Genomic DNA, 14,432 nt, shown 5'->3' on the forward strand with positions numbered 1-14,432 from the left:
AAGCATTTTCTACTTTTTATGCAAGACCCGAAGTGTAGCAGCCCCGGTGTTGCCATGGCAGTGATGTTGCTGCGCGCCTCCAGTGGATTTGAGTTCTAAACTTTGAAAAAAAAAATAATAATGGCCTCAAAGAAGCAGGAGGGAGATGGCAGGAGAGAAAAAAAGAGGAAAAAAATAAAACAGGGCATCGTCCTAAGAAGGGGAGAGAGAAGGAAAAAGCAGGGCAAAACCCTGAAAATGCATTCGCGGTGACATCATTGTCTTTCCCACAGAGGCCATTGACTCGGGAGGCAGCGTCCATTCACGGTCCTGAGGCCGGCTCGCCAGGGCCCGGGGAGCCATCGCTCTCGGCCTGAATGCCTTTTTTGTTGGGAAACAGTGGACTGTTTCTGAAGACCTGCATAAATGACTGAGTAATTCTCTGCAGTTGCCAGGAAGTCTGAGCCACTTGTGAGCTAACAATGGTGAACTTTATCTCCTGCCCCATGCTGGAAGTTCCAGCTGTAGGTCCGGATTCTAATAAGGGCTTTGCTCATGCCTCTGAGGTTATGGTAATATTTTATCCATCTTTTTTCATTAAGACACGGTCAGGGCTGCTATTGAGAACCGGGGGCAGGTCCTGAGGAGAGAGGTGTTGGGGTTGGGGAGGCTGCTGTGAGTGAGGTGAAGATGGGGGATAAAACTCAGGGAAAGGAAGAAAGAACATGGCTTGTGAATTAGCTTGAAGGCTTTGAGTTTCACCATGAGATTCTGCATTGATTTAGAGGAGGGAAGGGAAAGGAAAGTCTCGCTCTGACCCATAAATTACTACACCTGGGGGATTATTTTAGGAAATTTTCCGTGTTTCAAATGCTGCCTCTCTTGTCTCCTTTTTGGCAGAATGATCAGCAACTGAGGCTGATGACAGGCTCAGAAGTAGCATGACACTATTTGGTTTCTTTCTGAATTTGTAGGCAGATCCCCATGTGTCTGGTCTTAGGCCTCTGTATCCCAGGTATTTAAATACTTTCCTTGAAAAACAGTTCTTAGCTAAGTGAAAACCTGAAGTAATTGTTAACTCCCTGCCCCGTAGCTTCTGAGGGCGTATCCCAAAAAGTGCCCATGAAGAGGGTCAAAGCCATTCACCTGCTGGGAGACCCTTGAAGGACAGTTTTGAATGATTGGTTACGGTGATGGCAGATGCTTTCGTGTTTATGGCCTTAATCTTTTTTTTTTTTTTTTTGGCCTTAATCTTTTTAACAACCCCAACAGAATAGCAGTATTATCCCATTTTGAATATGCATACACAACGGTTACTGCCCTTGTAACTCAGCTTCACTTCTTCGATTAATAAACTCCTTTTCAGGTTTCTCATGATCTTAGCTTCTTGTTGGAGAAGCATAAGGATAAATGAGTGAAAAGAGAATGGGGATCTTCTGTGTAGGAAGGGTAATAGCAAGTGCTTGACTTTTTATCTCCTTATAAATCCTCCCCACAAAAGCAATAGAAATAAAACCATATGTGAGCCACACACTCAGCATTATTAGAAGGTAGGGAATACCATAATCTACAAAATTATCCCACAGTAGAGAAACTAACCACATTTCAGCCGAACTTGCCACTCACCACCACAAGCTCATGGGTGAGTGTTGTGGGGTTGGTGAGGTTGAAAGTGACTTTGTGACAAAAAGAGACCAGACAGAGACAGCCCAGGGAAAGCAAAGAAAATATCACTTCTCAAGGGAAAACCCATCACTAAATGCTCAAATGCTGATTAGAGTTCAGGATATGGGGTTCCCAGCACCTGCTCCATGGAAGCAGCTGCAGAGGTGGGCTACTTCTGGAGAAGAACTAGAACATGAAAAAACCATGGGCAACTGCTGGAAACAACACAGTGAAGAATGGAAAGAAACTAGGTGGGAATGAAGGAATACAGATACAAGTGATGGATACCCCCAACCATCCCTTTCCCCATCACCACAGTCAGCATCATCCATTTGAGGACACTGTGCAGAAGAGAACAGACACACAAAAATACACTCTCAAACTTAAAATCCTTCCCTGGAGAGGAACTGGTATAGAAAATTCAGGTCACATTCATATAAGACTATTGTAAGAAAATTGAAAATATGAGTCAACATATAAGAGCTGATGAAAATTCTCTGAAAAACAAAATCAACCATGAGGCAGAAGAGCACTGTAAAACAACAATTGAAACTGAATTAAATATGCTTAAATAAGCATTCAAACATATAAGGAAGGCACCTTAAATTAAAAAAATTAAAAATAGAAACAGACAACACACAAAAAGTCACAAAACAAGAATTAATGGGACTCAGAGAAGAAACAGTAGAGAATGACACAATCATACAAGAAATGGGAGCTAAATGGCAATGCTCTCAAAGAATAGATTTAAGTAAAAACTTAATAAAGGCCAGTAGATACAATGTTAAGGAAAACAACTTAGAGAATAAAATCAAGGTCCAGCACAAAAAAAAAAAACAAAAAAAAAAAAACTGAGAAAGACAATCATTGAAAAGATAGAGAAATAAGAGGCAAGCATATGCATGTTCAGTATAACTTTTTAGCTCAACTGAGCCATACTGCCCAGCCAATCCGGGTGTTGCTGTGATAGCTGGTATTTTTCAGATGTGGTTAACATCTACAATAAACGGACTGCAAATAAAAGAGATTATTCTGAATCATGTGGGTGGGTCTTGTCTGATCAGCTGAAGGCCTGAAGAGCAAAAACTGAAGTTTTCTGTGAAAGGAGAAATTCTGACTCAACAATGCAGCCATAGGGGCTCCTGGATGCCTCAGTGGGTTAGCATCCAACTCTTTTGGGTGCACATATATACTCTCTCTCTCTAAAGAAAAAAAAAAAAAAAGAAAAAAGCATCAGCAGCTTCTGCTTGTTTCCCACCTATTGGTCTATGTTATAGAATTTGGAGTTGACAACTCCACATTTCCTTAGAAGAAATCTATGTATATCCCATTGGTTCCACAGGTCTGAAGAAATTATACACACACATATATGTATGCATATATATATAAATATATATATAAAATGTATGCTCATATAGTAAATCCACACACATATATTAAATATAAATGCATGCTCAATCATAATTCTAAAATATTTCTTAATTGGGAACATTAGAGACATTCCTGTTAAGTTCAGGAACAAGGCAAGAGGTCTCACTATTTCTGTTACTATTTAGCATTGTTCTAGAAACTTGGACCAATGTCATCAAAGCAGAGAAAACAATCAAAAGTGAAATAATTGGGGAAAAAAAAATAAGCTCTATTTGCAGGTAACATGACAGTACATGATAGTATACCCTGAAAATTCAAGACTGACGATAAAACTATCTTAATCAAAATTAGTAAATAAACAAGACACAAAATTAATATAAAAAATCAATAGGCTTTATATACTTGGATGATGGGCAGCTACAGGATATAATAAATGAAGAGATCCTAATTGTAATAGCAGTAAGACATAAAGAAGTGAAGGTAAATTTTAAAATAATTGTTCAAACCCATCTGGAAAAAAAATGACCCATTTCTATGGTGGTGGGTTCAAGCCTGTGTCAGGCTCCCCACTCAACAGGAGTCTGCTTAAAGATTCTCTCCCTGTGCCCCTCCCTCAACACGTACATGCTCTCTCTCTCTGTCTCTCTTGTAAATAAATAAGTAAATAAATAAATAAATAAATAAATAAATAAATAAATATTTTTTAAAAAATAAAATGAATTAATAAAACCACGTTGAGGGGGAGAGAAAAGATAGACAAGTAACTTAGGAACAGAGTTGACTAGGGAGCCTCAGTCTTGGGGAGTGGGTGGGGGTCGAGTGGAGTCGGGAACTAAGTGCCAACAAATCCTCAGCTCTTCATCCAGTACTTTACTTTCCATTCTTAATGTCTGAGTCAACTCTGTGACCATACTATTATAATATTGACAAGTAAATGTATTGATCTTGGAAACCAGGTTCTTACTGTGAAAGAATGTGTGTACATATAATATGAAGATAATAAAGAGATATAGAGAATGAAGATATGTATATATAGTATATATAATATATGTAAATGTATGTGTTATATATATTTAAAATATCTATCTCTATAAATATATGAATGGGGAGAATTAGAATTGGCTTAGAATTTGGAAAATTGTTATACACTCATGGTTTCTAAAATAAAACTATGTAAATTCATGCATATGTGTTATATATGTGTATGTATATATGCATTGTACTGTGGGTGTGTTTATATATCCCCCCCCCCGTTCTGTCCATTGAAAGGGTACAGAAGCAGAGACACCCAACAAGGAGTACACTTAAAATGCAAATCTTGGTTTCTGGTTCCATCCTCTTTTGAATGGAACCAAGGCTGATTCTAGCGCTAGGTCAAGGAGGGTACAAGATGAACCTGGACTATTTTATTGCCTCAGAAAATAAGGATTCAAAAGTGATGGATAACTTGTCAAAAAGACACAGTTTCCAGGGGTCTCATTGATCAATATATACAGTTTGAGTACTACACTATTTAAGGACAGTACTGAATTATAAACATTGGGAAAAAAAAATCCATGGGACACCTGGGTGGCTCAGTGGATGGGTGTCTGCCTTTGGCTCAGGTCATGATCCTTGGGTCCTGGGATCAAGTTCCATGTCAGGCTCCCCACAGGAAGCCAGCTTTTCCCTCTGCCTATGTCTCTGCCTCTCTCTGTGTGTCTCTCATGAATAAATTTTTAAAAATCTATGAGACTAGGTTAATAATAGATAGATAGATGATCCCAGATTTTTTTTCTAGAGCTTCTGGAAGATGGAGACAAGGCCACTAATGAACCAAGTCTGTTTTGGTGTCTTGCTGCTGACGGGACCAGGTACACATAGGCACATACTGGCACTTTCCATCCTTTGACGGTGTATCTGCTTGAAGTTACAGGTTTAGAAGAGAGCGAATTAAAAATATCTGAGAATTTCAATTGAATAACAACCCCCAAAGGGTGTATGACATTTTTCAGTTTACTTGTGGATTTACATGTTGTGTCTTAACTGATTTTCCCACCTGCACTGCAAGGTGAGATTTTTATCTTCATATTTCAGATGTGGGGATGGAGTGTTGAAGAGGTTAGAACCAATTCAAGATCACTAGCCATCTAATATATAGTGAGCAGGAAAGAGTCTCCAAAGTCTATGACAGCAGACAAAATATTGGCAATAGAATGGGGAACAGTGTGACTATATTATTTTTATATTTTGTTACATAGCTTTATCATCTATTTGGGATCCCTCTCCACTTACCTCTTTAGGATTTACTGATGAAAACACTAAGTTATAAGTTTGGCCTCTTCCCCAAATTCACATTTGGCAAATGTGAGGAGTGAAGTGAAGTAGCATGTCCTCTCCTTGTAAATCATCTATCACACTGCTTCCCCAGAAGCCCCTGACCTCAGGGGTAAGGGGATAGGTGTGTGTGCACTGCTGTTTTATATATAATTTTCTCTTCACTCATAATAAATGTTTGGGGATGAACTTTGACAGCATTGTTTTCTTCCTTTTTATCTACAAACAGGCATGGAACAGTACTCCCGTCCGGATGCTGGGCTTCTTGCACTGGTGAGGACTTTGTTACCAAAGGAATCCAGCAGTATTATAAATTGACCCGAAATTACTGAGTTAAGTCTCTTGCCTGGAATCAGAGCTGCTCTGTCAGCCTTTCTATCTGCTGCCTTAAGAAGTGCATTAATGCCATATCTTTTATTGATCCTAATTCACTTGGAATTGAAAGCCTTGGTTGGTTGATACATTTTTAGAATCTTGGAATTTTGGAAGTAAAAATGTCCATCCTCTATTTTCTAAAATATTAGAATAGATTGTTCCTAGATACTTAGTATCGACCAAAGCTTCATGCCTACATCATTGGAGTACAAAAAAGGGGTGTCAAATGCTTCTTTTCAGGACCAGCCTGATCTCAAAGAGTTGAGAGATTCTGAGACAAACACCTCCTTCACTCTTAGTGTAGAACTAGAATTCTGTACAGCTAAATATGGTTAGAATTTAAATAGCTGTGTCTGGGAGAAGTACTTTCAGAATAACTGAATTAATCAAGAAATATCTTCCTAAATATCTTCTTTAATAGTTAAATCAACTTGGGAAATCCACGTAATTGTGGAACTATTAGCAGAGTAGCTCTTCAAACTCACTATAGAATTTGAGAGAAGATTGTCACTGTTCGAAACTAAAGCCATGCTAAACTTTGACATCCCTTCAGAATAATAGAATTAATGGACTCATTTCCCTCTTGTGAAAATAGAGCGACAATGAATAATGTTCAAACTTAGGAGGAATCTTTTTATTTTGCCCTCCATAAATTACCTTGCCATGCACACCCACACTCTATCTTGCCGTATGTTGAGGTCCTTAACTGGTGAATTTGTAAAAATGGCACATGAATATTCATGGCACCAGGTCAAGGACACAGAGACAATATAGGTTTATGGGCCAGCCAAAACATGGTCAGACCTAAGGTCAGATCTTTCTCTTTGTTAGCTCTTTCTTCAGAATTTCTGTTTCTAAACATACCTTACAGAGAGCTAAGTGATTCTAATTTTGAAACCCCAGCCATGAATATAAAATAACATTGATGACGTTTCACACATTGCATGCCACACAATCACACCAATGCAAATCTCTTAATTCTCCAGAATATGCTCGTAGTTTCATTATTGTTAATTTTTGTTTTAAGGCTAATGAAGATTATTGGATGCCTATACGAATATAAATGTACTATGTCCATTAACTTTATCACAATGAGGAAAGTTCTTCAGAATATAATGAAAAAAATTGTAGAATTCATAAACTCTGCCAAGAAACACATCTTGTTTTGTGTTTCTTGTGGGAGAACTTTTTAAAGGAAAAAACTAAAATGCACTTGTTTGTGCCCAAAGGTACTACCCTAGCTCTTGTTGTCTGGTGGCTTTATCCATTTTGCCCCTGGATATCCTAGAGTTTTGCCTCCTATTATGAATGTTCTTTCTTGCTTCCTTTCTCCATCTGTTTTCAAGATTTCCTATCTTTCTAGTTTTCTTTATTTTTTTTAATAGCTTGGCAGATTTCTCTTTGTGCTGTTTATCTTTCTGCCTTGGAATCCAGTCATAGAAACTGAGCTATTAATAATATCCATGCTAGTCAGAAACAAGGTTAGCAGATTCAACTCTGCTTTCTTCCTCAGAAAATTGAATACATACACACATGCACACATTCATTCTCTTAGCATCTTCAAGACAGTACCAGGCATTAGTAGTCAAATGGCCAATAGATTTTTTTGAAGAATGAAGAACAGAATTGGACAGGAGACCTGAGATGTCATATAATGGAAATCTTGTCCTCAGGAGTTGACAGAGCCAAGGTCTATGAGACGGAGTCAGAGTATGAGAAAGTGTGAAATAGAGAAATACAGAAAAACCACACATTATTCTAACTGATATACATTTACATGACTATTTGTTATTTTTATGCTCTTCCAGTAGTTGGGATAAACTCAGCCTTGGTAGAATTTTAGTACATCAGGAAATAACACATCATCTGTTCTGAAAGTGGCATTGTCAGGGCACAAGGCCATGGAGAGACTTGGCCATGGCCTCAGGGAGCCCAGGACAGTGTGACCCCATTGTGCATTGAGCTGGAGTTCATGATGTGCCATGACCTGATTTCAGTCACATGTCCATCCATTCACCAAATAAGGTTACTCAACAGCACTTCTTGATAGATGGCTTGGAAGAGGTGACAGACTTTGGCTATTTATTTATTTTTATTTTTTATTTTTTTAAGGTTTTATTTTTATTTATTCATGAAACAGAGAGAGAGAGAGAGAGAGAGAGAGAGAGAAGGGCAGAGACGCAGGCAGAGAGAGAAGCAGGTTCCATGCAGGGATCCTGATATGGGACTCGGTCCCAGGACTCCAGGATCACGCCTTGAGCGGAAGGCAGGCATCAAACTGCTGAGCCACCCAGGCATCCCCAGACTTTAGCTAACTATCTAAAAAGAAGGAAAGAGAGTGCTTGATAATTTATTGGATACAGAAATGAGGGAGGAGGAAGGCTTGAGGATGACTCTGATCATCACTTGAGAAATGGGTGGATGGTGATGCTACACATCAAATGGATATTGGCAGAGCAGAGGCATCAAGAAGTTTCATTTTGAGCTGGCCCAGTGTGAGATGCTGGTGGGATTTTTTAGTGGAAAATTCTAGAAGGCATTTACATAAAGCTGAAACTCTATAAATAGCAATTGTGAACAAACAAATACTGGTTACATCCAAAAGAATGCATGCATCTCCAAAAGTGAGAAAAGAAAAGGCTCAAATGGAACTCAGCCTCCCTCTCCCCAGAAAAATATAATAAATGGATGGTGGAAAAAAATCTTGTGGATGGCGGTGTGACCAGAAAAGTAGGAGAAAACCAAGAGAGTAGGGTGTTTAGGAAAACCAGAGAAGAAAAACATCCTACGAATACAGGAATATTCAACAGTGTAAAATGTTTCAGAAGGGCCAAGGCCTCAATGCCTGGAAGTGGTCCCTTTAAGAACTCAGAAGTCACTGGTGATCTTGTCACAGACTCCTTCAGCGGGGAAGAAATCTGAGGGTCTGGGTTCAGGGAGGCTAGAGGTTGATACACTGTAGTAACTCTGGCTTGGTCCACACTGGCCAATATTGAAACATCCAGGTCTGTTCTAGACAAGGGGGTTCTGAGGAGTGCTCTCCAGTCTCCTATTCATTTGCCAGAACTCCACCAGGCTGCTCCGCAAATAAGGGAAGGTCATCCTTCACTCACCAGAACGAGTTCCTGCAAGTTGGATTTTAACTTCATTTGCAGATCTTATATTTCCTATATAAATGTTCCGTTTCTACTTTATTTGCATGTTATTCTGTATTATTCTCCTGCATCTTGCTTTCTGTTTCTGGGCAAACATAGCTTTACTAACTCAAACCACCATTTGGTCCCTTGGGGTCAATGACTTCATTAAAAAAGGAAAAAAAAAAAATCACCCTCTCAATGAATACCACTCTGGAAGTCTAGGAACAATGGTGAATACCTTTGACTCATTCTTGACCCTTTTCCACAGCTCTGTGGATCAGCTGTGAGCTGGCCTTTTGCTCAAGGATGATAAGGAATGACTCTGCAGCATTTAGCAGCATGGTTTTTCTCTAAAATTCAGCCATTCATATATTTGCCAAGAGTTTCTGTTGATATGACTGTAGGAAAGGGAAACCCAAATTTTAGGCATCTATTTCCTACCAACTTCTAAGCCTAAGCTCTGAGTTTCATGCTGGGCCCCATGGTTCTATCCTTTCAACTCTAGAAATCTCTTGCTGGCAGGCTTCCTCCTGATACTCCAGCACTTCCTGTTTCCCTCAACAGGAAACACTGCAGAGGAGCTGTCCTCCGCTTCTTTCAGAGCTTCCACTTCCTTCCAGAATAAGGAAATGCTATTATGCATATCAGCTGGAAATTGAACAAAAGAAAATGAACCCACCCAAATAATAATCACCTGGCACACACACATACACACACACACACACACACACGCACACACACTCATACTCACACGGGGGTCTTTGGGAAGTCAAAACACATGCAGCTTTTGTGACAAAAACATAAAACCAGGACTCAAGTGGGTCTAATTTTCCAGAAGACAATAGAATAGTATAGTTAGTGTAATGTCAGAATATAGGCTGTGTGTGAACTGGGCTTCCGAAACTCACTGAGTAGCTCTGGGCAAGTCCTTTAAACCTTACCCTATTGTTCCAATAGGAAGTAACGATGCTTTAAGTCTATGAAAAATTCATCCCAAGTATATAAAAGGTCATGTTATTTGAGGCAAGGCTCTAGAGAAAGCCATAGGGAACAGAGTCCGTGTTGAACTACTAATCCGCACAGTGCCCAGTACACTGGGGAGTGCAAAGGAGCTTATCAATAAACAGTATTATTCAACTGAGTGTATTTTTAGCACCTTCCATATAGAACAAGATGCCACTGATCCAGCTAAGGTAAAAGTTTTCCCCTCTCTCCACTTATCCAGATGTAAGAAACATCAGACTGTTTCTTTACATCAGAAATGTTCGGAATTTTAAATTTGCTTTTTCTACTTGCATGTAGATGTTTGGCATGGCGTAGACAGAGTCTCCAAGCTCCTCATCAGAGGGAGGGAAAACTACACAAACAGCTTGGTACAGAGACTGGTGTGTGCTGTCCAGTATCTGTGACCACAACCCTGATCCCAGGGTCAGTTCAAGGGGATGCGCATCGAGTCAGTCCAGAGACACAGCTGTGGACTCCCCAGTCCTCATGAGGCCGTGGCAGCTAGAGGATACTCCCCGAAGGGCTGACATCCATCACACACGTTCATCTTCAGCTACGTTCACACCCTCCAAAACACCACAAGCAAGGACAGCTGATGTGAAACAAGAACTCTAATGTCACCTAGGAGGGTGAAGGACAACATGTACATAAGGAATATAGTAACCAAGTGCTGGTCTGTGTGTTCCTGCTCCTGAAAGCCCTTCACAGCTGGTTGACATTTAATGCTAAATAATAGTAGCAATGAAATGGAAGTTGTGACAGCTCCCTATCCCCTCTATTTTGCTTTCCCTCTTTTCTTCTTTTCCCCCTCCCCATTTTCAAAATGCCAAGTGATAGAAGCAACCTGCAGTCTTGGGGTTCACTAGGATGATATTCTTGAGTCATAACCTGAGGAGTTTTAGAAGTGGAGCGCCCAGATACTGCAAAGTGCTCTGTTCAAATGGACGCTGAATATAAAAAGAAAGTCACCTGTGGGGAAAGAACAGAATGAGAGAGTAATATTTCTCAGTATCATGCTGAGACTCTACAGGAAGGCTAGGAACCATCATGCACATGAAAGGAAAGCAGGAAAAAGATTTTGGCCAGAGCAGGTGCAAGACAATTAAGAGCTAGGAGGCAACTGGGGCTGATGGGTGGTGCAGGCAGCACCTGTCAGAAGTGCAGGGCACCCTCCTTTTCTCCCCAACACCTCTGCTCCAGTAGAGGAAGCACACTGGGGTGGGGGAGCTCTTAGGGTCTTTCCTTTATGCTCAGCTAATCAATCCAGTCTTCTTATGCCACAGAATTCTATTCTCAACCCATGTGTTTTACTATTCTTCTGGGAAGGCTAATGAATTCCTACTAGGTTGCACTGTTACTTTAAAATAATTTGTGAGAATTTCAGGTATAGTCAACAAATTAGAAAATAAAAATGGGGCAATATGATTCACCTCCTTTTAAGGAGTGTGGGGAGTAATATGAACAAAAGGCATTATTTTTTTGTGAATTGGGGACTCCTCAGATTCCTCTATCAGTTGTGTGAGAATGCTGCACACAACTGTATGTTTCTAATACACAAATGTTTCCATGTGTGCACTAATTGTATAGGTTGATTCATATGTGTATGTCTATCATTTATACATATGTATGTTCATAATCTGCAAATTTGTTTATATCTATCTATATCTAAAAAGTAAGTCTGGTAAGCTCTAACAAGAAAATGAGATAGTAAATAAATCCTATATTCACCCAATTCTTTCTAGCTCATTGACCCCTGTCCTGCAGACCACCATCTTATCCCATTGCCCCATTGGGATAGCCTTCCTTCCCCTTCCCCTTCTGCTATCTGGTCTCCACATGAAGCTGAGTAGTCTTTTAAAAACTGACAAATGGTGATATTTCGTTGTTGGCATGCTCCCCGCCCCCCACCATGAGAAGAAACCCATGAGTTAAAAGAGATTTAAGTGAAACACTAACCAGTTGCTGTATAGGAACTTTATTTGGATCCTGATTCAAACACGCTAACAAAAAAATTACACACACAGACAATTCTAAAATACTGGCACAATATTTGATAATATTTATTTGATGCTCTTCAATGTACAGGTGTGACACATGCTGAATCGTTTATGGGAGAAATTCAATAATAGCTGGAATCTGAATTAATATTTGGTCAGGATGGGGAAACATGATTGAGCCTTGATAGAATAAAGATGGCATGACTTGTTCGTTGTTGAAGCTGGCTGATGCCTATTAGGAGATTCGTGATGCTCCTCTCTACACATTGAGTATGTTTAAAATAATTTATATTCTTTTTTTTTTATGGGAGAAGACAGGGAGAGAGAGAGAGTGATAGAGAGAGAGAATCTTAAGCAGGCTTCACGGCCAGTGGGGAGCCCATCACGGGCTTGATCTCACAACTCTGAGATCATGACCTGAGCTGAAATCAAGAGTCAGATGCTTAACTGACTGAACCACCCAGACTCCCCTAAAACCATCTATATTCTTAAAACAAAAAATAGATAAATAAAGCCCTCCATGACTTATCATGCACTTTGAATACAATCCAAGGCCCCAGAATGCTTGGCCTGGTCTATCCTGCCAACTTCTCCATCATCATCTCCAGGCTCTTCGTGGGCCCCAGGTCTAACCATATTCACTTCTTTGGGTCCCTCCAACATGTGCAGAATTTTCTTGACCCAGGACATCTGTACTTGTTCTTCCATAAACCTAGGACATGAATGTTCTTCACATGGCTGATCCCTCACATCACTCAGGACTCCAATCAAATGTCACTCTGACGCCCCTGGCCAGCCTCGCAGATGTGATCTTACAATTTGTCTCTCTTTGCCCTGTCTCCCCTCCTTTCTATGTGTTATTCTTACTTGTTTTCTTGTTCATTAAGGTCTTCCCTCACCAGACTCTTGCTCCTTAAAATCAGGGTTCTTCTCGGACTTGTTCACTCATCTGTTCCAGGCCTAGAACAAAGGCAGGTGCACGGCAGGGTGTTCAACGAATATTTGTTGAATGAATCAAATAATGTCATAAGCCCCAGTACACAGCAAAATTTGTTCCTTCATGTGGTAGACTTTTCCTTTTCCTTTCTTTTCAAAATTAGATTGAGAGAGACAGAAAGAAATGTCAATTCTTTTCTTATTTTCTCTCTGTTTCATTGAAAATAGTAATGGGAGGAATAGATAAGAGGAGCCGTTATGTGCATACTCTCTCCCCGTAGGGACAGACTCATGTTAGTGGTACTACTATTGAAAGGAGAGAAGTAGAGAATAATTCTTCCAAAAAAAAAAAAATAGAGCTTCCATTTCTGTTGTCCCCATGGGTTCTGGTTGGGCAATAAGAAGAGATTCTCTCTCCTGCTGGGTCCACAAGCCTTCCTTACTCAACCTGCTCTAGCTTTCTTTCTGACTTTTCTCTCTTCCCGTCTCTAAGGACCCGGCATAACCAACATTCAAAAACTCTAATCTTGGGCAGCCCGGGTGACTCAGTGGTTTAGCGCTGCCTTCAGCCCAGGGCCTGATCCTGGAGACCAGGGATCGAGTCCCATGTTGGGCTCCCTGCATGGAGCCTGCTTCTCCGTCTGCCTGTGTCTCTGCCTCTCTCTCTCTCTCTCTCTCTGTCTCTCATGAATAAATAAATAAAATCTAAAAAACAAAACAAAAAACTTTAATCCAGTTAAGGAAAATATCAACTTGTCAGGGACTGCACCTTGAATAATGAAAATAGATCTTTTCCTTCCAGAGTCAAAGTCTTATACTGTTTTTCCCTTGTTCTCCAGACTCCATACGCCTCCACTCTAGCCCCTGAACCATGAGTCCCCTCTTGGCATAAATACAAGGTCAAATCACAAAAGTCTTTTTTTGACATTCTACCAAATACCATTGAAAAAATATAACATACATGTGACCACGATGTAATACCTTGTCAGTCAAAAGCACAGGGCACATTTTGCCTGAGGGGATACTGTCATGGAAGCCAGGGGGTTAATTTCATTTTTAATTTGCCCACAGATGGATGCACCCAGTTTTTCCTTTATCTGAGAAGCGTACGTCCATGGCACTGCAATAACAAATATTCAGGAAGCGGCATTTGCTGTGAAATGTAACAAAGGGAATTAGCCACAGTATGTGAACAGTAACTTGAAATAGCAGGAGCAACAAAGAGAGCTGCGCCTGATAACGGAAAACTGGTAATTACAATATTAGTGCCCTTTCCACATCAAGTTTCTAAACTATATTCAAAGGTGGCTCATGAGTCCATCCTTCCTCCCATCAAAATAGAGTAAAATAAAATATAATAGTGACGAATTGCTTTCCTGGATCATTTTGACAAAATGGCACCGTCAATGTAAATATATGCTTTCACCGGATACAAGTTCTCATTGTAAAAATTAATTTTAAAATATTTTTTTAAAAATTTAAAATATTTTTATAGAGACTATTTTCCCACGCCAGCCTCAAGGGAAGAAGAGTAACAAACCTCATCTTTCTCAGCCTTCATGCAGGAGAATGGACTGCAGCTTTTCTCGTTAATATTTAATCTAAACTTTATTAATTTTTTTAAAAAATAAAGGATTCTGTGTCTAATTTA

The 14,432-nt window shown here is 39.9% G+C and overlaps 1 long non-coding RNA gene across 4 annotated transcripts; it reads left to right on the forward strand.

Moving 5' to 3' along the window:
• The first annotated feature begins 223 nt into the window (after positions 1 to 223).
• On the forward strand, positions 224 to 14,163 carry LOC144314882 (uncharacterized). 4 transcript variants are annotated; one of them, XR_013380738.1, is made up of 5 exons: positions 495 to 551; positions 954 to 994; positions 4,796 to 4,868; positions 5,561 to 5,604; positions 10,146 to 10,600. It is a non-coding gene; the product is annotated as an uncharacterized LOC144314882 (long non-coding RNA). The 4 variants fall into 4 exon arrangements; XR_013380735.1 differs by lacking the exon at positions 954 to 994 and adding an exon at positions 1,566 to 1,621 and having other exon boundaries at positions 513 to 551; XR_013380740.1 differs by lacking the exons at positions 954 to 994; positions 10,146 to 10,600 and adding an exon at positions 13,853 to 14,163 and having other exon boundaries at positions 224 to 551.
• Positions 14,164 to 14,432: the final 269 nt, after the last annotated feature.

Source organism: Canis aureus, chromosome 1 (genome assembly GCF_053574225.1).
Source record: "Canis aureus isolate CA01 chromosome 1, VMU_Caureus_v.1.0, whole genome shotgun sequence".
Taxonomy (NCBI): domain Eukaryota; kingdom Metazoa; phylum Chordata; class Mammalia; order Carnivora; family Canidae; genus Canis; species Canis aureus.